Source organism: Mustela lutreola, chromosome 5 (assembly GCF_030435805.1).
Source record: "Mustela lutreola isolate mMusLut2 chromosome 5, mMusLut2.pri, whole genome shotgun sequence".
Taxonomy (NCBI): domain Eukaryota; kingdom Metazoa; phylum Chordata; class Mammalia; order Carnivora; family Mustelidae; genus Mustela; species Mustela lutreola.
The window spans coordinates 78,027,470-78,047,108 of NC_081294.1; the positions used below are offsets into that span (position 1 = coordinate 78,027,470).

The 19,639-nt window shown below is 47.3% G+C and overlaps 1 long non-coding RNA gene and 1 pseudogene across 1 annotated transcript in view; one reads left to right on the top strand and one right to left on the bottom strand.

The window, feature by feature from the left end:
* LOC131832133 (uncharacterized) overlaps positions 1-19,639 on the top strand; it is a 42,891-nt gene that overhangs the window by 16,325 nt on the left and 6,927 nt on the right. The gene's annotated exons all lie outside the window — the stretch shown is intronic.
* Positions 7,114-15,122, bottom strand: LOC131832131 (large ribosomal subunit protein uL22-like; annotated as a pseudogene).

Below are 19,639 nucleotides of genomic sequence, written 5' to 3' on the forward strand. Positions count from 1 at the left end.
CCTTCTGCTCAGCAGGGGATGAAATAACAGATCAGGCATGAACCACCTTCCCTGCCATCCCCTCCTTGGGGAAGGGAGGAAGGGCAGAGGGAGAGACTCTGTCAAGCAGACTCTGCTGAGCGGGGAGCCTGCCGCAGGGACACAGGGCTCCCTCCCACAACCCATGAGATCGTGGCCTGAGCTCAAACCAGGAGTCGGATGCTTAGCCGACTGAGCCCCCCAGGTGTTGTTGATCCATTCCTCCATCAAGGGACACTGGGGTGCTTCTACTCTTTGGCTGTTGTGAATATGCTGCTAAAAGCATGGATGCACAGACACCTGTTGGTGTTCAGGATTTCAGTTCTTATAAAGCGCAAGGAGCCAGATGTCTTTGAAGGTCAGTTTCTGATAAATTGCCCTGAGGGTGAGGCTTGCAGTCCAAAAGTGAGCTTTACTCACCATCTAATTTTAGACTCCAACTTAAGCACCACTGGTTACTTGTAACATCATGCTTCATTTGATATTTGATAGGCTTTTGCAGTGTATTACGATTCCAGCCTTGCATATTACCTCATCATCTACACTTAGTCAGCCACTACTTTGTGATTGTGGAGGCTCCTTGTCACTTGCTGGTGGGTGCCGGGGCTAGGCAGTGCACCTTATTCTAGCTGGCTTGCTCCTGGCGTGCCAACTCTCTGAGTCTTCCCCCCCACTGCTGATCCAAGTTGTGTTGGCCTTTTGACCTTGTCCCTAGATCTGGCTCCATCTTGGGACCTAAAACCCTGAACCCACGGATGACAACTGAGGCTGTTGAGACCTCCTGTCTTCCCCCATGACAGCTTTGTGAGGCATAGTATTCTCCCCAATGTTTGCTGGTTCTCATCATTTGTTTCTATTTCATCCAGTTGTTGTTGTTCTTCTTCTTTTAATATTTTATTTCTTTGTCAGAGCAAGAAAGCACAAGCAGAGGAGCAACAGGCAGAGGGAGAAGCAGAGTCTCTGATAAGCAAGGACCCTGGTGTGGGACCCGATCCTAGGACCCTAGGATCATGACCTGAGCCGAAGATAGATGCTTAATGGACTGAGCCACCCAGGTGTCTAATCTCATCCAGTTCTTGTACAGCATTTAGCATTATTAGATTTATATGTAAGTTTTTTCCTCCAAAAGTGCGATATTTTTCTGAAATACCTTGGCATTTGGTGTTGCCACGAGGACTGGTCTTCCCCTACACCAGTTTAGACCTTGTCCTGGGGGCCTTGGCAGCGGGTAAGGTGCACACACCTGGAGGGTGATGGGCTTTGCTGGATTCAGCTGTCCTGTCATGGATCTCTCTCCTAGAGGAGACTTCCTTAGGCCAGTGTGCCTCTGCATTTGCCAGACCTGTTCAGTTAGGGAGTAGAGATGGTTGGGTGTGAAATTCTTTTCTGGATGCCTGTATGGTTATTCTCTTAATTAATTTCTTATTAGAAATAACCCAGATCCACAGATGAGCCAACTTACAGCTCTTCTGCATGGTCAAGGATACTATGAATTAACCAGTGCCCAGGGCAGGCTCTGAGCCCATGACCCGATGAGAGTGTGGGCTGTGCAGCCAGCTCTTGTAAAATGAGGCCAGGACCCTGCCTCTGCCCGCGTGAGCCTCCTGTCCTTGGCTGGAAGGTTCTTGGTGCTGCGTGTTAAGGGAAACTGCATGCTCCTCATTCCCATCCCTCGTCCTGCGTGGCCTTCCTGTGCGGCAGGCCCTGCGGGGGACACTGCATTGGGAAGGCCCGTTCCCGGCACTTGAGGAACTTGCACTTGAAGAAGACTCAGTCTAGGTAGGGCATTCAGAAAACCCGACGATAAAGCAGCCATTTCTGAGAAATTCCCGTGTTCTTGTTCTGTTTCACTGACAAGAGGGAAAATGGAAAGATGGTTGACATACTGTGGGAAAGTCTCCTGTTCTTTCCTCAAGCTGTTCTGGGCACTCAACACGGACTGTTGGGGAGCCTTCCCTTTTCATCCAAACACTTGCCTGGGGTCTGTCTCTGCTGTCTTCTTAAGCACTGCTTGATATTTCCGAGGCTGTTTTCGGATGACTGTAATGGTAGTGAGAGAGATCTTTGCTGGGCTGGGTCAGGAACGCCCCTCAGAACCCCAGGTAGTGGGGACCATGCACCTTGGTGATGCATGGTCTGCTCCTTTTGTCTCCTGCTCTTCTCAGGGCTGACTGTTAGCTTCTCCTGCTGTTCTGGTACATACTCCCAGGAGAGGAGAGGATCAAGCCAAAACTTATTGCTAATGCATTTTCATCTCTTTGGGGTCTCATTACAGATAACACTATGAATCCTGGTTTTTTTGCAGGTGAGGACACTGAGGTTCCGAGAGGCAAGGGGAGGGCTGAGTCATCGGGGCAAGCCACCCTGGGGCCCAAACCAAGAAGGAAGGAGGGAGCATACATGAGTCTAGGTTAGCTGAGTTGAGAAAAGGCAGCAGCATTTCCAAGGATGGTGGCTATTTAGTCCCCTGATGGTCGCCTTATTTGGGTTTGTTTCAGATGCTGGAGGATGAAGGGCCAGGTTTGCCAAATCAGATTCTTCTTAGCGTCGGAGAGAGGGGGGTGGGGTATGGAGGAAGAGCCATTCACACAGTAACCCAACCTCAAGCTTGGTCTTTGGCCTAAACACTGGGAGGGGCCCGGCTGATGAATCAGGCAGCTATTCCTGGAGCTGACATTAGAAGGAGAGGGGACACTCTTCTGCCCTGGGGCAGGCGAGCCATTCCTAGGGCAGGGAGAGAAGAAAGAGGTGGTTCATGGAGTGCACACACAGATCCCAGAGGCGGGCTGTTTGTCCGGGAGGGCTGACAGCTGGCAGGTGCCTAAAAACACACAGTGGGGTTTCCTGCTGCAATGGGTGGCCACAGAGCCCTGGGTGCCTGGGCCTTTCATTCAGTGGGATGGGCTGTCACTAGGCCTGTGCCTGCCAGTCAGGATACAGGTGTCTCTGGCCCTTGGATTATAGCCCCCATGCTGCTTTTCCATTTGTCGCCATGCTAGCCACGTCATCCTTCCGTCCCAGACTCAGCCTACAGCTCCCTGCCCCCGGAAGCTGCTCTGTCCTGGGCCCTCCTGAGTTTCTCAGAGGCCTCCTTCCCAAAGATGTGATCTTGGGATGTGATCCCAAAGATGTGACCCTGACTCTGGGCTCTGCTGCCACGTGGTTGGTTGAGGCCAGAAGAGGAGTGATGGGGACTATGTATGTGTGTGGGGCTGGGGTGAGGGCAGGGCCTTGAGCTGCTGGCAGATCCCCCTCCAGCAGGGGCCTGCTAGAAATGGGGCATGGTTCTGTTCATTCACCCCCTGCCCTTGGAGTGGATTTGGGCCATGCCCCTCTCTTGGACCGGATTTGGGCCATGCCTCTCTCTTGGACCTGATGGTGAAGAGCCAGCTTATCTTAGGACCCTTTGCTCCCAGGTAAGCCTGTGATTCTGCCTCCCAGCCTCTTCTTTCTAAGGCTTCTGCCCAGAGTCAGTGAGGGCCCCCTCCTCTCTTCCTATGTAGAGCTGTCTGCCAGAGGCCCGCTCATTCTTGGGAGGGGTCTGCCTGCCGGGCCATGGTCATTTGAATAATAGTGATAACATTACGGAACATTGATTGAAAGCCTCATAGTTCACTTGGTGCTGTGCTAATAAGCATTTTATGTGCCTGATCTCCAGATTTTCCCAGCAAGCTGTGGGGTGTAGACTACCAGTGTTCCTCCTGTATTATAGCAGTGGTAACTGAGACTAGAGAGGCTGTCACCTGCCCAAGGTTATATGGCCAGTACGTAGATGAGCCTATATTTAAATCCAATTTGATAATGTTTTATTAAAAATCTCTGTTCTTAAATCTTAATTGTGGTGCCTCCCACTAAACTGGAACAGGGTGTCTTTGGGAATTGTGACCTGGATTAGAGTAACAGTATCAGGTAGGGAGGGTTCCTTCTGGGCTTCTCTCTGAACTTCCCATCTCCAGAATCTGGTTATAACCCTACTACCCACCACCCACACCCACACGCAGAGGCTCTCACACACTCACTCTCTGTCTTCCTGCTGAACCTGTTTCCTGGGAAGAGATGCTAGAATAGCTGGGGCCAGCTGTGAGGAGGAGGCGGGGAGCTGGGGCGGAGCTGAGCACATAGCTAGTGCCCCCTGGACCTCCTGCACAGTGGGGCAGAGGTACACTTGTCCTCAGCGGGGGTGAGGGAGGTGGGGGGCGGGTGTTGGGTTCCGGGCAGCTGCCCCTTGGCCCTCCGTGGGTGCCCGCCTCCTCATAGCAAACCTGTCCTTACCCAGCTTTCCAGAGACCAGAGTTCTGTAGTCCCCACATATGTGCTTGGTGTCTGAAACCCAGAGGAAACGCAGCCCAGAGAATGAACACTTTTCTTTGGATTATCAGTTACTAACACTAGCATGTGCCTGGAATGGGGTTCCCTGCCTCACAGAGAGGAAGGACGGGCCCACCTCCCACACAGCACCCTAAGGTCTCTGGAAAGAGACTGTGGTGTAGGAGGCTGACTGAGTCAATGCAGGGCGAGTCTGATGAGCAGCCTTCCCTGTGGGGGCAGACAGGTCTGATCTGGGTCTTGCAGAAGCACTGAAGGTACTGGACGCCTTCAGCCAGGGTGGGTAGCAGGGCTGCTGCACACGAGTGGATGCAGACCCCTGGGATCTATGCAGGCTGACTGAGCAGTCCCAGAGCCTTGGGGAAAGTGTTTCAGGAGGAGGAACCTATCCGCTCTGTTTTCGAGGCAGAGGAGGGGCAGAGGTAGAGGAAGAGAGACAGACTCTAAAGCAGGCTCCATGCCCAACATGGAGCCCAGTGCAGAGCTTGATCTTGTAATCCTGAAATCATGACCTGAGCAGAAATTAAGATTCAAACACTTAACTGACTGAGCCCCCCAGGCGTCTAAGGCCTGAGTGTTTTGAGCAAAGGAGTGACGTGATGGGCATTTAAGTGCAGAGCAGTGGGCGTGTGCTACATGAGAAGTCAGGAAACACATGTGAGTGCTAGCTTCTAGCTGATCTTGGACAGACCGTGTAGACTTCTCTTGAGCAGTTGCCTCCTCTGTAACATGGGACCACAGTGGGTTTTTTGCTTGTGTAAGCGCAGGGCTGTATAGACCTCAGTCTGGAGATGAAGACAGGGATGGTGAGGGCGGAGTCCAGGAGTGTTGGGCAGGTGCCTTGGCTGAGGTGGCATCCAGCCTATGTTGCTGCAATCCAGGCTGGTGTTGGAGGGGCTCCAAAGGAGAGTGAGAGCAGAAGTGTGGCGGGGATATTTGCAAGATGGAGAGGACGGGCCTAATGACCTTGTTGCCGGTGTCGAGAGGGCCAAGGGGTGTGGTGGGCTCTATTTTAGTGTCCACTGAGTAGGCACTGAAGTTCCTGACGACACTGCTGAGGTGATGGGCAGGCAGGGGCGTGGTGAATAGAGGAGTTCTGCTGAGGAAGCCAGAGGAGAAAGAGCATGATGGTCGCCTTCAGGGTTAAGCAAAGAGCAGAGCCACGGGAGTGGTCAGGAGACCTGAAGATGGCCCTCGGAAGACTGGAGTCCTCCGTCTGTGCACAGGCAGGGACTGACTGTTCCCTCTTGCCTGGTGCCCTCTTTCTCTAGGCCTGGACTCAGTTGGGCTCTTGACACCTACCCAAACCTAAACCCAGACTTGAAGGGGAACAACAGAAGAGGCTGGGGTTGGTCTGCTGATTTCTGAAAAGCCACCTGCTGATGTTGCTAGAGGGGCAGGTGGGGACCAGGCGTGGGGCTCAGCCTTAGAATTATACCCCTTTGGGAGTATTCTCCGGTGTCCAAGCCACTGAGAGAGAGTGGGGAGCTGTGATTGGAATCTGCAGCTCACCAGGTTTGCCCAGACCTGAGAGTCAGAAAGGCCTGAGAGGAGTCAGAATTACCTTGAAGCCATATCTCATAGGTGGGACTTGGGGACACAGGGGCCAGGTCAGGCTGTGAGAGGAGCAGGAATAACTGGGGGTTGGGTGGGGTGGCCGTGTCCAAGTAACAGTGACACAGGGACAGCAGTCCAGGGCTGAGGCCGGGCCACCAGGGAGCCCAGGTCGGTCAGTGACAGCTGCCCCCAAAGACCCAGGAGCTAGCAGTTGTGGCAGAGGCTAGAAGGGGTGCGAGGTGTGCTGAAACTGGACGGGCCCTCCCTCCTGCCGGGGGTGACAGGAGCCGGCAGTGACAATCCAGAAGTGTGTGGCTTTGGAATCAGATAAGCCTGGATTGAGGAAAATGTAAAATGCAAAGTAAAATCCTCCACCCCTTGTCATACCTTGACCTTGTTTCTTGTATTCTTTCCGACACTTGTTTGTGCATGTGTGTGTATTCTCTTCTTTGTACAGATCAGAGTGTGCACATGTACCTTGGTTAATTTGTTGGCAACATGGAGGAATCATCTAGTTCTTTTTAATGGCTATTTCCTTTCTGTCTTCCAGTATGCACTGGTTTAGCTCGTCTCTCCATTGGACACTGAGGTGGTGGTCCGGGGTCATTTTGTTACCAGAGCATTCACACATATCTGAACGCTGAGACCATTGCTTCTGTAGGAAAAATCCTAGCTGTGGATTTTGTGGGTCAAAAATTGTATGCACCCCCGCCCCACTCTCTTTCAAACGGGTTCTGCCAGTTCACACTTATGATAGTGTTTCTGAGTTACGAATGATGAGGGCAACATGGAGCTGTTGTGAGGATTCAATGAGAACGTGGAAAGCTTTGAGCCGGCGCCTGTGCCACCAGGCTGCACGGCAGGGCTCACTAGAGCCGGATCGCTTTGGACAAGCACCAGATGAGGTGCTGGGGTGGGTTTTGCTGTAGCTTGGGGAAGGGGAGGTGGCAGGAAACCGTGGTCTGACAGCTGCTGAGCAGATGTCCTCTGCATTCGCACATCTAAGAAACATTTCATGAGTTCCTGATGTATGCCGGACATTGGAGTGGAGATGGAGCCTCAAAGCGGCCAGGCGTGGTTCCCCCTCTCATGGAGCCCACTCTCCAGGGTCTCCGTGGCCAGTGCTGCATGCCACCTACATAGGATGCTGCTGCTCACAGATTCCCCTCTGATCAGGTCTCTTTCTCCCCCGCCCCGCCCCGCCCCGCCCCTCAGTGTACGTGATGGAACGGGAAAGGAAGATGGACACCGGGTGTCAGGCAGCCCTGGCCGCATGCTGGGCCGCCCTCTGCTGCTGCTGCCTCCTGGACACCTTGGACTGAGCGGCCGGGCCCCAAGTGCTCCCTCCGGTCCTGCTGCCTTCTGTTACTGCAATAAACAATTAGTGCTGGACCATTCCATTTTTTTCTTTGTTTGAAAAAGATTGCATCTACAGATGTTTACATTTTAGCACCTATGATAGGTGTGAAGTGGTATCTCACCATCCTTTTAAAAGATTTTATTTATTTGACAGAGAGATCACAAGTAGGCAGAGAGGCAGGCAGAGAGAGAGGGGGAAGCAGGCTCCCTGCTGAGCAGAGAGCCTGATGCGGGGCTCCATCCCAGGACCCTGAGATTGTGACCTGAGCTGAAGGCAGAGGCTTTAACCCACTGAGCCGCCCAGGCGCCCCTCACTATCCTTCTAACGCACTGACTCAGCAATTCTGTACACGAGGCATTGCTCACCACAAAAAGTATGTTCACCATCTGTCACCATACAGCATTATTACATCATTATGGACTGTATACCCCGTGCTGTACTTCTCATCTCTGCCACTAACAACTGGAAGTTTGTACCGCTTCATGCGTTTCTTTCAGCCATCCTCCCACCCACTTGCCGTCTGGCCACCAGGTGTTGTCTTGAATTCAGGCTGTTTTTTATTTCACTCAGCATCATCCATTTCTCCCAAATGACCAGACCTCAGTCGTTCTTTTTTAGGGCTGAGTAATGCACCACTGTGTGTGTGTGTGTGTGTGTGTGTGTGTGTGTGTGTGTGTGTCTGGGGGCTGTTCTTACATGTGCCACATCTTTATCTGTTCATCTGTGGAGGGACCCTTGGGTTGCTCTCATATCTTGGCTATTATAAGGCTGCAATAAACACAAAGTAGTGTTTTTGTTTCTTTGGGTAAATACCCAGTGGTAGAATTACTGGATTGTGTGAAAACTCTGTTGTTAATTTTTTTGAGGACTTCTGCTGTTTCCAGAGTGGCTGCACCAGTTTGCATTCCCACCAGCAGTGCACAAGGATTCCACTTTCTCCACGTCCTCGCCAACACTTACTATTTCTGGTCTTTTGGGATAGTAGCCATTCTGAGAGGTGTAAGGTGATATTGTGGTTTTCATTAGTATTTCCCTGATAGTGATGTTGAAGATCATTTTGTGTTCACTGGTCATCTGTACATCTTTTTTTTTTTTTTTTTTTAAAGATTTCGAGAGAGAAAGCAAGTGGGTGAGAGAAAGCACAAGCAGGGGAGCAACAGAGGGAGAGGGAGAAGCAAGCTCCTGGCTGAGCAAGGAGCCTGATGTGGGCTCAATCCAGGGCCCTGAGATCATGACCTGAGTAGAAGGCAGAGGCTTAACCCACTGAGCCACCCAGGTGCCCCCATCTGTACATCTTTGGGAAAATGTCTATTCAGAGGGTATGTGGGTGACTCGGTTAAGTGTCCAACTTTTTTTTTTTTGAAGATTTTATTTATTCTTGAGAGAGAGCACGTGCTAGGGAGAACACAAGCAGAGAAAAGGGCAGAGGGAGAAGCAGGGAGCCCAATGTGGGCTCAATGCCAGTACCCTGGGATCATGACCAGAGCTTAACTGACCGAGCCACCCAGACGCCCCATAAGCATCCAGCTCTTGATTTCCAGTCATGATCTTGGGGTCATGAAATTGAGCCCTCCGTGTCAGGCTCCATACCCAGTGGTTTTTGCTTTCTTCCTCCCTCCCACTGCCCCTTCACCCCACTCTGACATGCATGCTCCCTCATGCTGTCTCTCTCTCTCTCTCTCTCAAAAAAAAAGAAAAACTTGTATTTAGGTCATCTGCCCATTTTTGATCGAATTATTTTTTGCTTTGGGTAAGTTGTATGGGTTCTTTCTGTATTTTTGGTGTTAACCCCTTTTGGGATATGTCATTTGCTGGTATCTTCTCCCATTCAGTCAGTTGCTTTGTCACCTTGTTGATGGTTTTCTTTGCTGTGCAAAAGCATTTTATTTTAGTGTGGTCCTATTCAATTTTGTGTTTGTTTCTCTAGCCTCAGGAGACAAAGCTAGTAAAGTGTTGTCAAGGCTGATGTCAGATTACTGCCTGTTTTTTCTTAGAGGAGTTTTATGGTTTCAGGTCTCATATTTGGGTCTTTAATTCATTTTATTTTTGTATATGGTGTAAGGAAGTGGTTGGTTTCATTCTTCTGCATGCAGCTGTCCAGTTTTCTTGGCATTGTTTATTGAAGACTGTCTTTTCTTCATTATATTCTTGTTTCCTTTGTTATAAATTGACCATATATGTGTGGGTTTTGTATGTATCTGAGCTCTTTCTTCTGTTCCATTCATCTTTTTGTCTATTTTTATGCTAGTACCGCAGCTTTGTGTTGTAGGTCTTGAAATCTAGGATTGTATGTCCAGCTTTGTTGTTCTTGCTTAAGACTGCTTTGGCTGTTCAAGTTCTTCTCTGGTTCCATACAAATTTTAGCTTTATTCTAGTTTTGTGAAAAATGTTGTTGGTAATTTGATAGGGACAGGATTGGATCTGTAGATTCCTTTGGATAGTATGGCATTTTAAAAAAAAAGATTCTATTTTATTTCACTTTTGAGGATACTTGAAATATGTTTAATAATAAAAGACAACCAACATTCTCTTTGTTTTTATTTGCATTTATTCTGTGCAGAATTTTCTCCCAGGCCATAAGTTGTTGTTTCTTCAGTTTCTTCAGGGATATCTTTTTCTTCTGTGCAACGTCCTCTTCTGGTTTAGGAACAGTCACCTCTTTTTCAGAAGGATAATCTTGGTGGCAGGGAGAGCTCATGTGTGGGTTAAGCCAACCATGAGCCCTGTAAGTTCTCCACTGCATCTTGGGGGCTTTGTTCACCTGGATGTGCTCCATGACCAGAGAATGGACATCTAAAACCTTAAGTTCAGCATGACTCTGCATTTTTAAGCAGTGCAGTAAAAACTCAGCACTCTTCTTGGGCCATCAACCCTGTATCCAGCCCCACTGTTTGGCCTGGGGACACCTACGAGCTCCACCACTATAGTGACAGACTGGCACACACTGCTTCTGCAACATGATAGTTTTCAGAAACTTGGTGGCTTTTTGGAAATGCATACCCTTGATGGCCTGGGAAGTTTCAAATGTGTTGTTAAAGTGAACACAGAAGACTTGAACCTCTCAATTTGCATGATTTTGTAGGGTTTTCTGGGTCAAGCGAATAGCGAACCATTTTCATAAGTCACCTCAGGACGCTTAGGGGCAGGATTTTATTTTTAGTAATCTCTACACCCAACATGGGGTTTGAACCAACAACCTGAGATCAAGAGTCACACATTCCACCTACAGAGCCAGCCAGGTGCTTCTACATAGTATGGACATTTATTTGGACATTTTAACAATATTAATTTTTCTAATCCATAAGCATGGAATATCTTTTTTTAAGATTTTATTTATTTAGCAAGAGAGCATGCAGGTGGGGGGAGGGGCTGGAGAGAGAGTCTTAAATAAAAGACTCCACACTGGGCGTGGACCAACGTGGGTCCCTATGGAATCTATTTGTGTTGTCTTCAATTTCTTTTTTTTTTTTTTAAAGATTTTATTTATTTTACAGACAGAGATCACAAGTAGGCAAAGAGGCAGGCAGAGAAAGAGGGGGAAATAGGCTCCCTGCTGAGCAGAAAGCCCGATGTGGGGCTTGATCCCAGAACCCTGGGATCATGACCTGAGCCGAAGGCAGAGGCTTAACCGACTGAGCCACCCAGAGGCCCCTTCAATTTCTTTTAACATTGTTTTCTAGCTTTTAGAATACCGGTCTTTAACCTCCTTGGTTAGGTTTATTCCTAGGTATTTTAGTCAGCATTTCACTATTTAAATTTTTCCCTGATTACTAGTGACCTTAACATAAAAATATAAATTTTTGGCAATCTGCTTTTATTTTATTTTATTTTTAAAGATTTTATTTATTTATTTGACAGAGATCACAAGCAGGCAGAGAGGCAGGCAGAGAGAGGAGAAAGGAGGCTCCCCACTGAGCAGAGAGTCCAGTGTGGGGCTTGATTCCAGGACCCCGAGATCATGACCTGAGCCGAAGGCAGAGGCTTTAACCCACTGAGCCACCCAGACGCCTCTTGGCGATCTGCTTTTAAAAACTTTGTGGTTTTTTTCTTTCTTTGGTTTGTCTTACTGATTTATAGAGAATCTCTAAATATTCCACAAACTAATATTTGTCACTTTGATAGGCTTGCAAATAAGTATCTTCTATCTCTCAATCTTTTTTATAGTGTATTTTCTAATATGAAAATTTTTTCAGATTGAGAGTATACGTGTGGGGGGTGGGGAAGCAGAAGGAGAGGGAGAGAAAACTGAGCAAATGACACACTAAGGGAGCCCAATATGGGGCTCAACCCACGACCCTGAGATCATGATCTAAGCTGAAACCAAGAGTCAGACGCCTGACTGTGCCACCCAGGCACCCCAATAGGAAAGTTTTTAAATATCATGTTTATCAGTCTTTCCCTTATGTTTTGTGTGTTTTTAGTCTTTGAAAAATGCTTTTCTATTCCAGTATCCTAAAGATAAGTCTGTATTTTCTTAAAAATTTTTTTCACATAGCTTTCAGTTGACCTAATTTTAGTTTTGATAATGGTATAGGTTAGAGTTCCGGTTTATTGTTTTTTAAAATTTCCAACAACATTAGGTCATTCTTTCTTGATTAATCTGAAATGGGATTTGTCATATACTAAGTTACCCTATAGGAACAGGCTAGAATCAGAAGTCTGGTGTGATAAGTATCTTCCCTACCCCCAGCACATACACACATACCTACCTCCATACATATGTTTGTACATACCCTTTTCCTCTTCAGAACTTGCTTGTCTGTTCTCGGGCTTTTAATCTTTAATCTGGATTTTAGGACAAATATGTCCTTCTCTATAAAAAAGTACCATGTTTGGCTTTAACTGGAACAGTATGTAATTTACAAAATAACTGGGGAAAGAATTCACATATTTATAGTACTGTCTTCCTGTCAGAAACATGGTCTCTATTTTGGTCATCTTTATTTCCTTAAGTAAAATCATACAGTTTTCATCACACAGCTTTTGCACATCCCCTTTTTTTTTTTCATTATTTTTTTTTAAATTTTTTTAATTAACTTGAGAGAGAGAACATGAGTGGTAGGGAGGTGGAAGGCCAAAGGGAGAAGCAGACTCTGTGCTGAGCAGGGAGCCTGATGTGGGTCTTGATCTCACGACCCTGAGATCATGACCTGAGCCAAAATCAAGAGTCAGACAATTAACCGACTGCCATCCAGATGCCCCTGAGGTCTGTTAGTTTTAATGCTATTGTGAATGGATTTTTAAATTTTTAAAATTTTTGGTTTTTTATTTTTAAAAAATTTTTTTTAGATTTTTTTTTTTTTTAATTTGACAGAGAAAAAAAAGTGAGCACAAGCAGGGGGAGCAACAGAGAGAGGGAGACGCACCCTCCCCACCAAGCGAGGGGCCCGATCAGGGCTTGATCCCAGGACCCTGGGATTATGATCCGAGCTGAAGGAAGCCGTTGTTTTTTTTGTTTTGTTTTGTTTTTTAAGATTTTATTTATTTGAGAGAGAATGAGAGAGACAGAGAGCATGAGAGGCAGGTGGGTAGAGGGAGAAGCAGATTTCCCACCAAGCGGGGAGCCCGAAGCTGGCCTCGTTTCCAGGACTCCAGGATCATGACCTGAGCCGAAGGTAGTTGCTTAACCAACTGAGGTACTCAAGCTCCCTGAAGGCAGCCTCTTAACTGACTGAGCTATCCAGTCGCCTCAGAATGGATTTTTTTTTTTTTTAAATATTACATTTTTGGGCACCTGAGTGGCTCAGTTGGTTAAGCAACTGCCTTTGGCTCAGGTCATGATCCAGGAGTCCCAGGATCAAGTCCCATATAGGGCCCTCTGCTCAGCAGGGAATCAGCTTCTCCCTCTGCCCCTTGCCCCTCTCATGCTCTCTCTCTCTCAAATAAATAAAATCTTTTTTAAAAATTACATTTTTGGTAGAAATAATCTCTTCACGCTAGTGGGTCACAGAAGATTCTAAACAAGTGTTACTACAGCATTTTCTTGGGGCACTTTATTTTTATTTTATTTATTTACTTAAGTGATCTCTGTGCCCAGTGTGGGGCTCAAACCCACAACCCTGAGATTGAGAGTCACGTGCTCTACTGATCCAGCCAGGCACCCACACTGTGGGGCACTTTAAACTGTGGGAGTTGTTCAGGCTACACCATGCATACACCTGGAGAACCACGGTCAGTCTACGAGGACCAATGTTCACTGAGTAAATGCTGAACATGTCCAGTTTTAGGTAATGGGCCATACAGAATAGATACCCCTCCCTGCCTTCATGGAGCTTTTTTGCACTCTAGGGGAGGAACCAGACATTGAATAATCCCACAGGTAATAATTAGCCTTCTTTCCTTTGAAGGGAAGATATATATGAAAACATATAAAGGGGGACCATCTTGAACAGTCTGAGGGAGATCTGAAAGATGAATAGGTGTTAATAGGCAAAACCACTGTAGGAAGAGCAGGTGCCAAGGCCCAGTGGCAGAAGAGAACATGCCTCGTTTGAGAAACTAGAAGAGGAAATTAGCACGGCAAGAGCAATGGGGCGTTTGGAACAGATGAGAAACAGGAGCAAGATAAGGAACTCATAATCCCAATTAAAGATTCCGGTTTTTGATCTGTGAGCAGTGGGAAGCCACTGAAGGATTTTAAGCAAAGGGATGACATGACCAAATTGGCATTTTTAGGAGATCCCCTTGGTTTCTACATGATTTGGAGGGGGCACACGTTCACATGATGATAGAGAGACATGAATGCATTAGAGATACTTGAAAGTAAAATCAAGAGTACTTGGTGATTGGGGCGCCTGGGTGGCTCAGTGGGTTAAGCCGCTGCCTTCGGCTCAGGTCATGATCTCGGGGTCCTGGGATTGAGCCCCACATCGGGCTCTCTGCTCAGCGGGGAGCCTGCTTCCTCCTCTCTCTCTGCCTGCCTCTCTGCCTACTTGTGATCTCTCTGTGTCAAATAAATAAAATCTTAAAAAAAAAAAAGAGTACTTGGTGATGGACTGAATATGGGGATTGAAAGAGAAAGGCAAACTCTGAGATGATTCGTGGGCTTCTGACAGGAACTGGATGCCTCTTGTGTTTGTGGAGGTTGGAACTATGATTGGGTTGGAAGGAAGAAAAAAATCATGTTGGGTTAGATGGAGGGGTCAAGATGACAATGAGACATTCAAGTGGAGATGTCGGGTAAGCACTTGTAGATGTACTGGGCTGGAGATAGAGCTGTGGAAAGGCGTTGCATATTCGTGGTAATCAGATATGTGGGGGTGAATGAGATCAAGTTGTGTAGGGAAAAGTAGAGGTGGCAGTGGAGGGCTGATCTTGAAGGAAAACTAAGTTGGATTATAGGTGACAAAACCTGCAAAGGAGTCAGATACAGAAAACCAGGATAATGGGGTGTCCTGAAGGTAGAAGAATTTGTATTTAGAGAAAGGGAATGACCAGTAGCATCAGATGTTGCTGCTAGGTCAGGTCAGAATTCACAAATGTCCATTGTACGTAAGTCATGCTCTTGTCACTGAGGATGGTCTCCAGTTTCTATTCTGTGAAGGACATCAACAGAGGGAAAGACAAGACCGCTAGGACTAGAGAACAGGGCTCCTCAGGCCTGGAGGGAGGCAGACATTTGTGTACAGGGGAAGACATGAGCTCAGAGGTGCAGAGAACCAGCTAGAGCATGAAGGCTGGGAAGCCCTGCCATACTGGAGCCAGTAAAGCTGCATGCAGTCCAGATAGCAGGTTCCAGAAAAGCCAGGTACCAAGTAAGGAAGTCAGGCTGCTGTCTCTCAACTTGGAGCCCGAAAAGAGGAGACATTGCTCCTCAAGCAAACTGTGTCCTCTGGGCTGGTTTTTGGAGAGTCCAGCAGATAAGCAAGCATGTGATCATCCATGCTCCAGGAAGGCCTTTCTGAACAGTATAGACAGTATAGACAGTATAGACCTTCAGGCTATATTTTCACTCTTGGTCATTTTCATATTTTTCTATTATCAATCTTTTCAAAGGAAACTTTAAATGTAACTCTAGGGGCACCTGGGTGGCTCAGTGGGTTGGGCCTCTGCCATCGGCTCAGGTCATGATCTCAGGGTCCTGGGATCAAGTCTAGCATTGGGCTCTCTGCTCAGCAGGGAGCCTGCTTCCCCCACTCCCCTGCCCACCTCCTGCTTGTGATCTCTTGTCAAATAAATAAAATCTTTAAATGTAACTCCAGTATGGAAAAGAGAGCATGTGGAATTGCTTTTGACAGGCAGGAAGGGACCATCCCCTGCCTTTTTAAGGAAGCCCAGGGACCTGAGGAGAACATTAGAAAGCCTTTGGTCTTTCTGGATTTTCCAGTACATTTGGCAAAGGGAGATTTGGTGTGGATGGGTTTTGCCCTGCAATACCTGCAACATTGCCCTGCAAATAGAGTCATCTGTATGTCACTGCTGGAGTGTTCTGTGAAGCTCTGGTGGGTGCTTGATAATACCAAGTAGCACTCCATAGGAGTGCATTTATGTATGAAGGGAAGGGAAAAAGGGAAGTGGGGAAGGGAAGGGGGAAATTGTTTTATTAGTTATTCTTGCACATTTTTGCATTTCTATAAATTTTACAGCGAGTTTACAAAAAGTGATGGGATTTTTATTAGAATTGCATTAAATCTATAGATTGTTACAGGGTCTGATGAGTATTTAAGTGGGATTCCTTGCTTGTTCTTTTTTTAAATTATTTTTTTAGAGGTGTATTTATTTGAGAGAGTGAACAACTCCTGGGGGGCGGGTAGAGGGAGAGGGAAAGAATCTCAACCAAACTCAACGCAGAGCAAGAATCCCAACACAGGACTTGATCTCACAACCCCTAGATCACAACCTGAGTTGGAACCAGGAGTCAGATGCTCAACCAACTGTGCCACCCAGGCGCGCCTGCTTGCTCACTCTTACATGCTGTTTAAGCTTTAATGACATAAGACAGCCTGCTCTTCACTTGCGGTGTTGTGATTATTTCAGTTAAAGCGCAGATTATGATTCATTATAGTGGTGTCTTTTGAAGTCTGGCAGGAAAGGATTTGATGTGATTATACGTCAAAACAGGTAGAAATGGCTGGGAAAAGACAATCAGAATGTTGAGGGGCTCATCAAGCAGATCAGCCACCATCATCCCCAACTTTTGTCGCCGTATCTCCCTTCTGAGCAGGTCATAGACGAGATCATATGCCATTAGCCAGCCTGCTCAGAGTTGTACAACTGTTGTGTAGTGGGCATGGTCAGATTGTTTCTCTAGATTTTCCTTAACTTCTCCTTGGCATAGCAGCCTCACATTTCTTTCTCCAAAAACTGCTTCAGAAACACACTCATGATCTGTCGTGATAAAACGAACTGCTTCCTCCCCTTTGCAGTAGTGTCGTCGTGGGAGCTTCTCATACTTGTTGACCCCTCTGCCCTTGGGTCTTTACATCTTCTCAGTTCACGCCCATGAACTGGTGGTCTATGGTCTGGATTGACAACCATGAATCTTTTGGTCTGAGACAGTGGTACCGACAGACTTCTACTGAAGTAGTGGGGTGCCAAGGAATCAGTTGTTGCTTGTATTCTCATCCTGTTTACTCCTTCCCATTAGTGACGTTCAGTCCCCTCCCTGTGCTCTTGACGGTCTTCAGAATAAAAGAAAGATTGCTTTTTACTCCCCAAACTAAAGTAGAAACACAGGTTATTCTGTTATCTTTCCCCCTCACAATACATGAGATTACTTACTGAAGTCTGGTGCAACAGAACTGGGACTGTCACCTTAGTAAACGTTTGAAATTCCTTTTCGGTGACTTCTTTTCTTCTCACCAGCATGAGAAGTTCTTGATTATCTCCTCAGAGAAAAAGATCTTAACTCTTCAGTTTTGTAAACTCAACTCACTGAGCCCCCGGCACCACTCGAGCTGTCAGTCCTCTCAGCAGCTTGGGGCATTCTGGGAATGTGCAGGTTCCTGCACTGCTCTGGCCCTGCAGTCCATGCTCCTGGACCAGCAAACAGGAATGCAGATGTTGCGTCGCAACAGCTGGCACCTCTGTTCTCTATTTCTTTGACCATAAACTCAAGAAGGTCTATCAAATATGAAAGATGAAATGTCCCATAGGATCGCTTTATTTAGGAAGTCTCATGATGAAGCATACCTGTTAGTACTTTTTGTCCTGTCCTAATACTACTCATCTTTGTCCTTATCATACTTTCCTGTGTTATGTCATCTGGCTGTGGAAGAACAGAGCCAGCATCTCAGTTCAAGTGTGCCTGACTCCCATGTTGGTATAAGGGATATGGGCCCTGGTTTTGCCCTGTTCTATTGTTGGTAATGGTATGTGTGGGAAAAGCCTTTATTTTCTGTTACTTAAGTGGGGTGGGTCCCACTCTCCTGTTATGTAGCATGGTCTTTACTGGAAAGAACCAAGCATGTCTGGATCTCCAGCTACCTGTACCTCAACTGTCAGCTTCTAGCACTACAGAGTTCACGTTAGGAAAGTGGCATGAACTTCTCCCCTCTCTAGCACACACCCTGCCCTGTTCAGCCTCCTTGGCAACCTTGTTCGCTTCTGCATCTCCGTTTGGGAGGTGGAAGGAGGAAGATGGTCTTTTCACTTGACTATTCTATGACCATGGACAAAAAAATGCTGTCAGTTCCCCTACTTTTTTACTTTCCCTAGACTGAAAAACAGGACTGGAGGGAGCTGCCTCTGTAAAGTCACACTTGTCCCTAGAGAATTCAGTCCCTTTCCTGAGTTTCAGTGAACATGGCAACTGGACCTGCTGGAATTTTAAAGATTCAGTTGTGAGCTCATCACATTTGATTGGCTTCCCCCCCCCCTTTAAGGTGTAAGGAGAAACACCTTACTCTTCAGTACTTAATCCTTGAAATGTGTACATTCCTTCCTCCCTGACCATCCTTTCATATTGTTTCATATCATGTTCTTCTGTGGACCTGTGTGTCTGCATTGTCTTAATGACAGCCAGAGACTCATCCCTACACGTAGGAGGGTTTTCTTACTCTGTTACCTAAGGAAGTAATTCCCCCTCTCTAGTTTCTAAGGGGTTTTACCAGCTAAAGCCCCGTGTATATGCTGCCTCCCTGGCCTCCTGCTTCTCTGGGTTGTCTCTCCTTTTCCTTGAGCAGCTTTTGCTTTGCATGGACTGCCAGTGTCCCTGCTTTTGTCATCCTGTGACAGTTTGGGGCCACACAGACACCAGTCTGAATGTAGATGGACTGAAGGAGCCCATCCATGTACACACATCCAGAATAAGAAAACAGATTTCTGGTGGTTTCTTCTGTAAGAGGTCATCACATTGTGGCTTCTATGGAAGTCCTCTTCCCTGCTTCACTTTATGCAAGGGCCTGGGCCAAGCACATTATTTGCTTATGTTTTGTCAGTAAATCTAGGCTCTTAGATACTACCCCCCCACACACACACCTCCATATTGCAATGAGAAGACTGGGACACAGGGAAGCTTTGACTTGTCCAGGGTCACAAAGCCAACCAGTGGCAGCATCAGGACTGGACCTTGGGATACTGCCCCTCTGGAGCCCATGTACTACTACTAGCCTTAGAGAACAAAGTCACCCTTCTTCCCCCCACCCCCAGGAGGTGCCTTGTTCTGGGCGAGCATACCCACCTGCCTGCTTGAGGACTACCAAGTAAATACTGAGAAGGACCCTGAAATTCACTCTGCCTCCCAATTAGCTACTGAACCAGCTCACTCTGAAGTAGTAGACCCTAAACTGTCTTAGGGACACACACTGAAACAGGACAAGGACTAGATCCTGCCCTCCAACCCAGACCTTCAATTTCAAGGGAGAACAGGCCTTGAGAGAAGGGAGGCCTTTCACCCCTCTATACACAGCCACATTTCAAGTCACAAGCAGCCAGGCTACTGTCTGATTTGGTCAGCCTGATCCCCAAGGCAGTTTCATGTGCAATTCTGGCATCCAGGATGTTCTCAACTGTCCCAGTGCCTACAACCAACTCTGTCTCAGTTGCCCTGGCAGGTCTAGCCCAAGGATGGGGCCACAGGAGGTGGTGGCAGTGCAGTCCTACTTGTCAGAATGCACCAAAATATGCTTGTATTTGTTGTTTATGAAAAAAAAAAAAAAAACTTATGTCTACTGTTTATAGGACTGGGGTGGGCAGGGCTAGCACACAAACTGGCTGATCCACAAGAGGTTTGGGGGCCAAGGGAGACTGGGTCTTCTTACACCCTTGTCTTATTTCTCCAAAGGCTCTGTCGGTTTTGTCTAGCAGCTGTCCCCTGACGTGGCAGCTGCATTCATGGAGATCTCAGAACACCCACCCACATGCAGGTCGGCACCTTCTCACCTTTTTCAGACCAAACCACATAAACACCTGGCACCTGATGCCTAAAGAACAATGGTG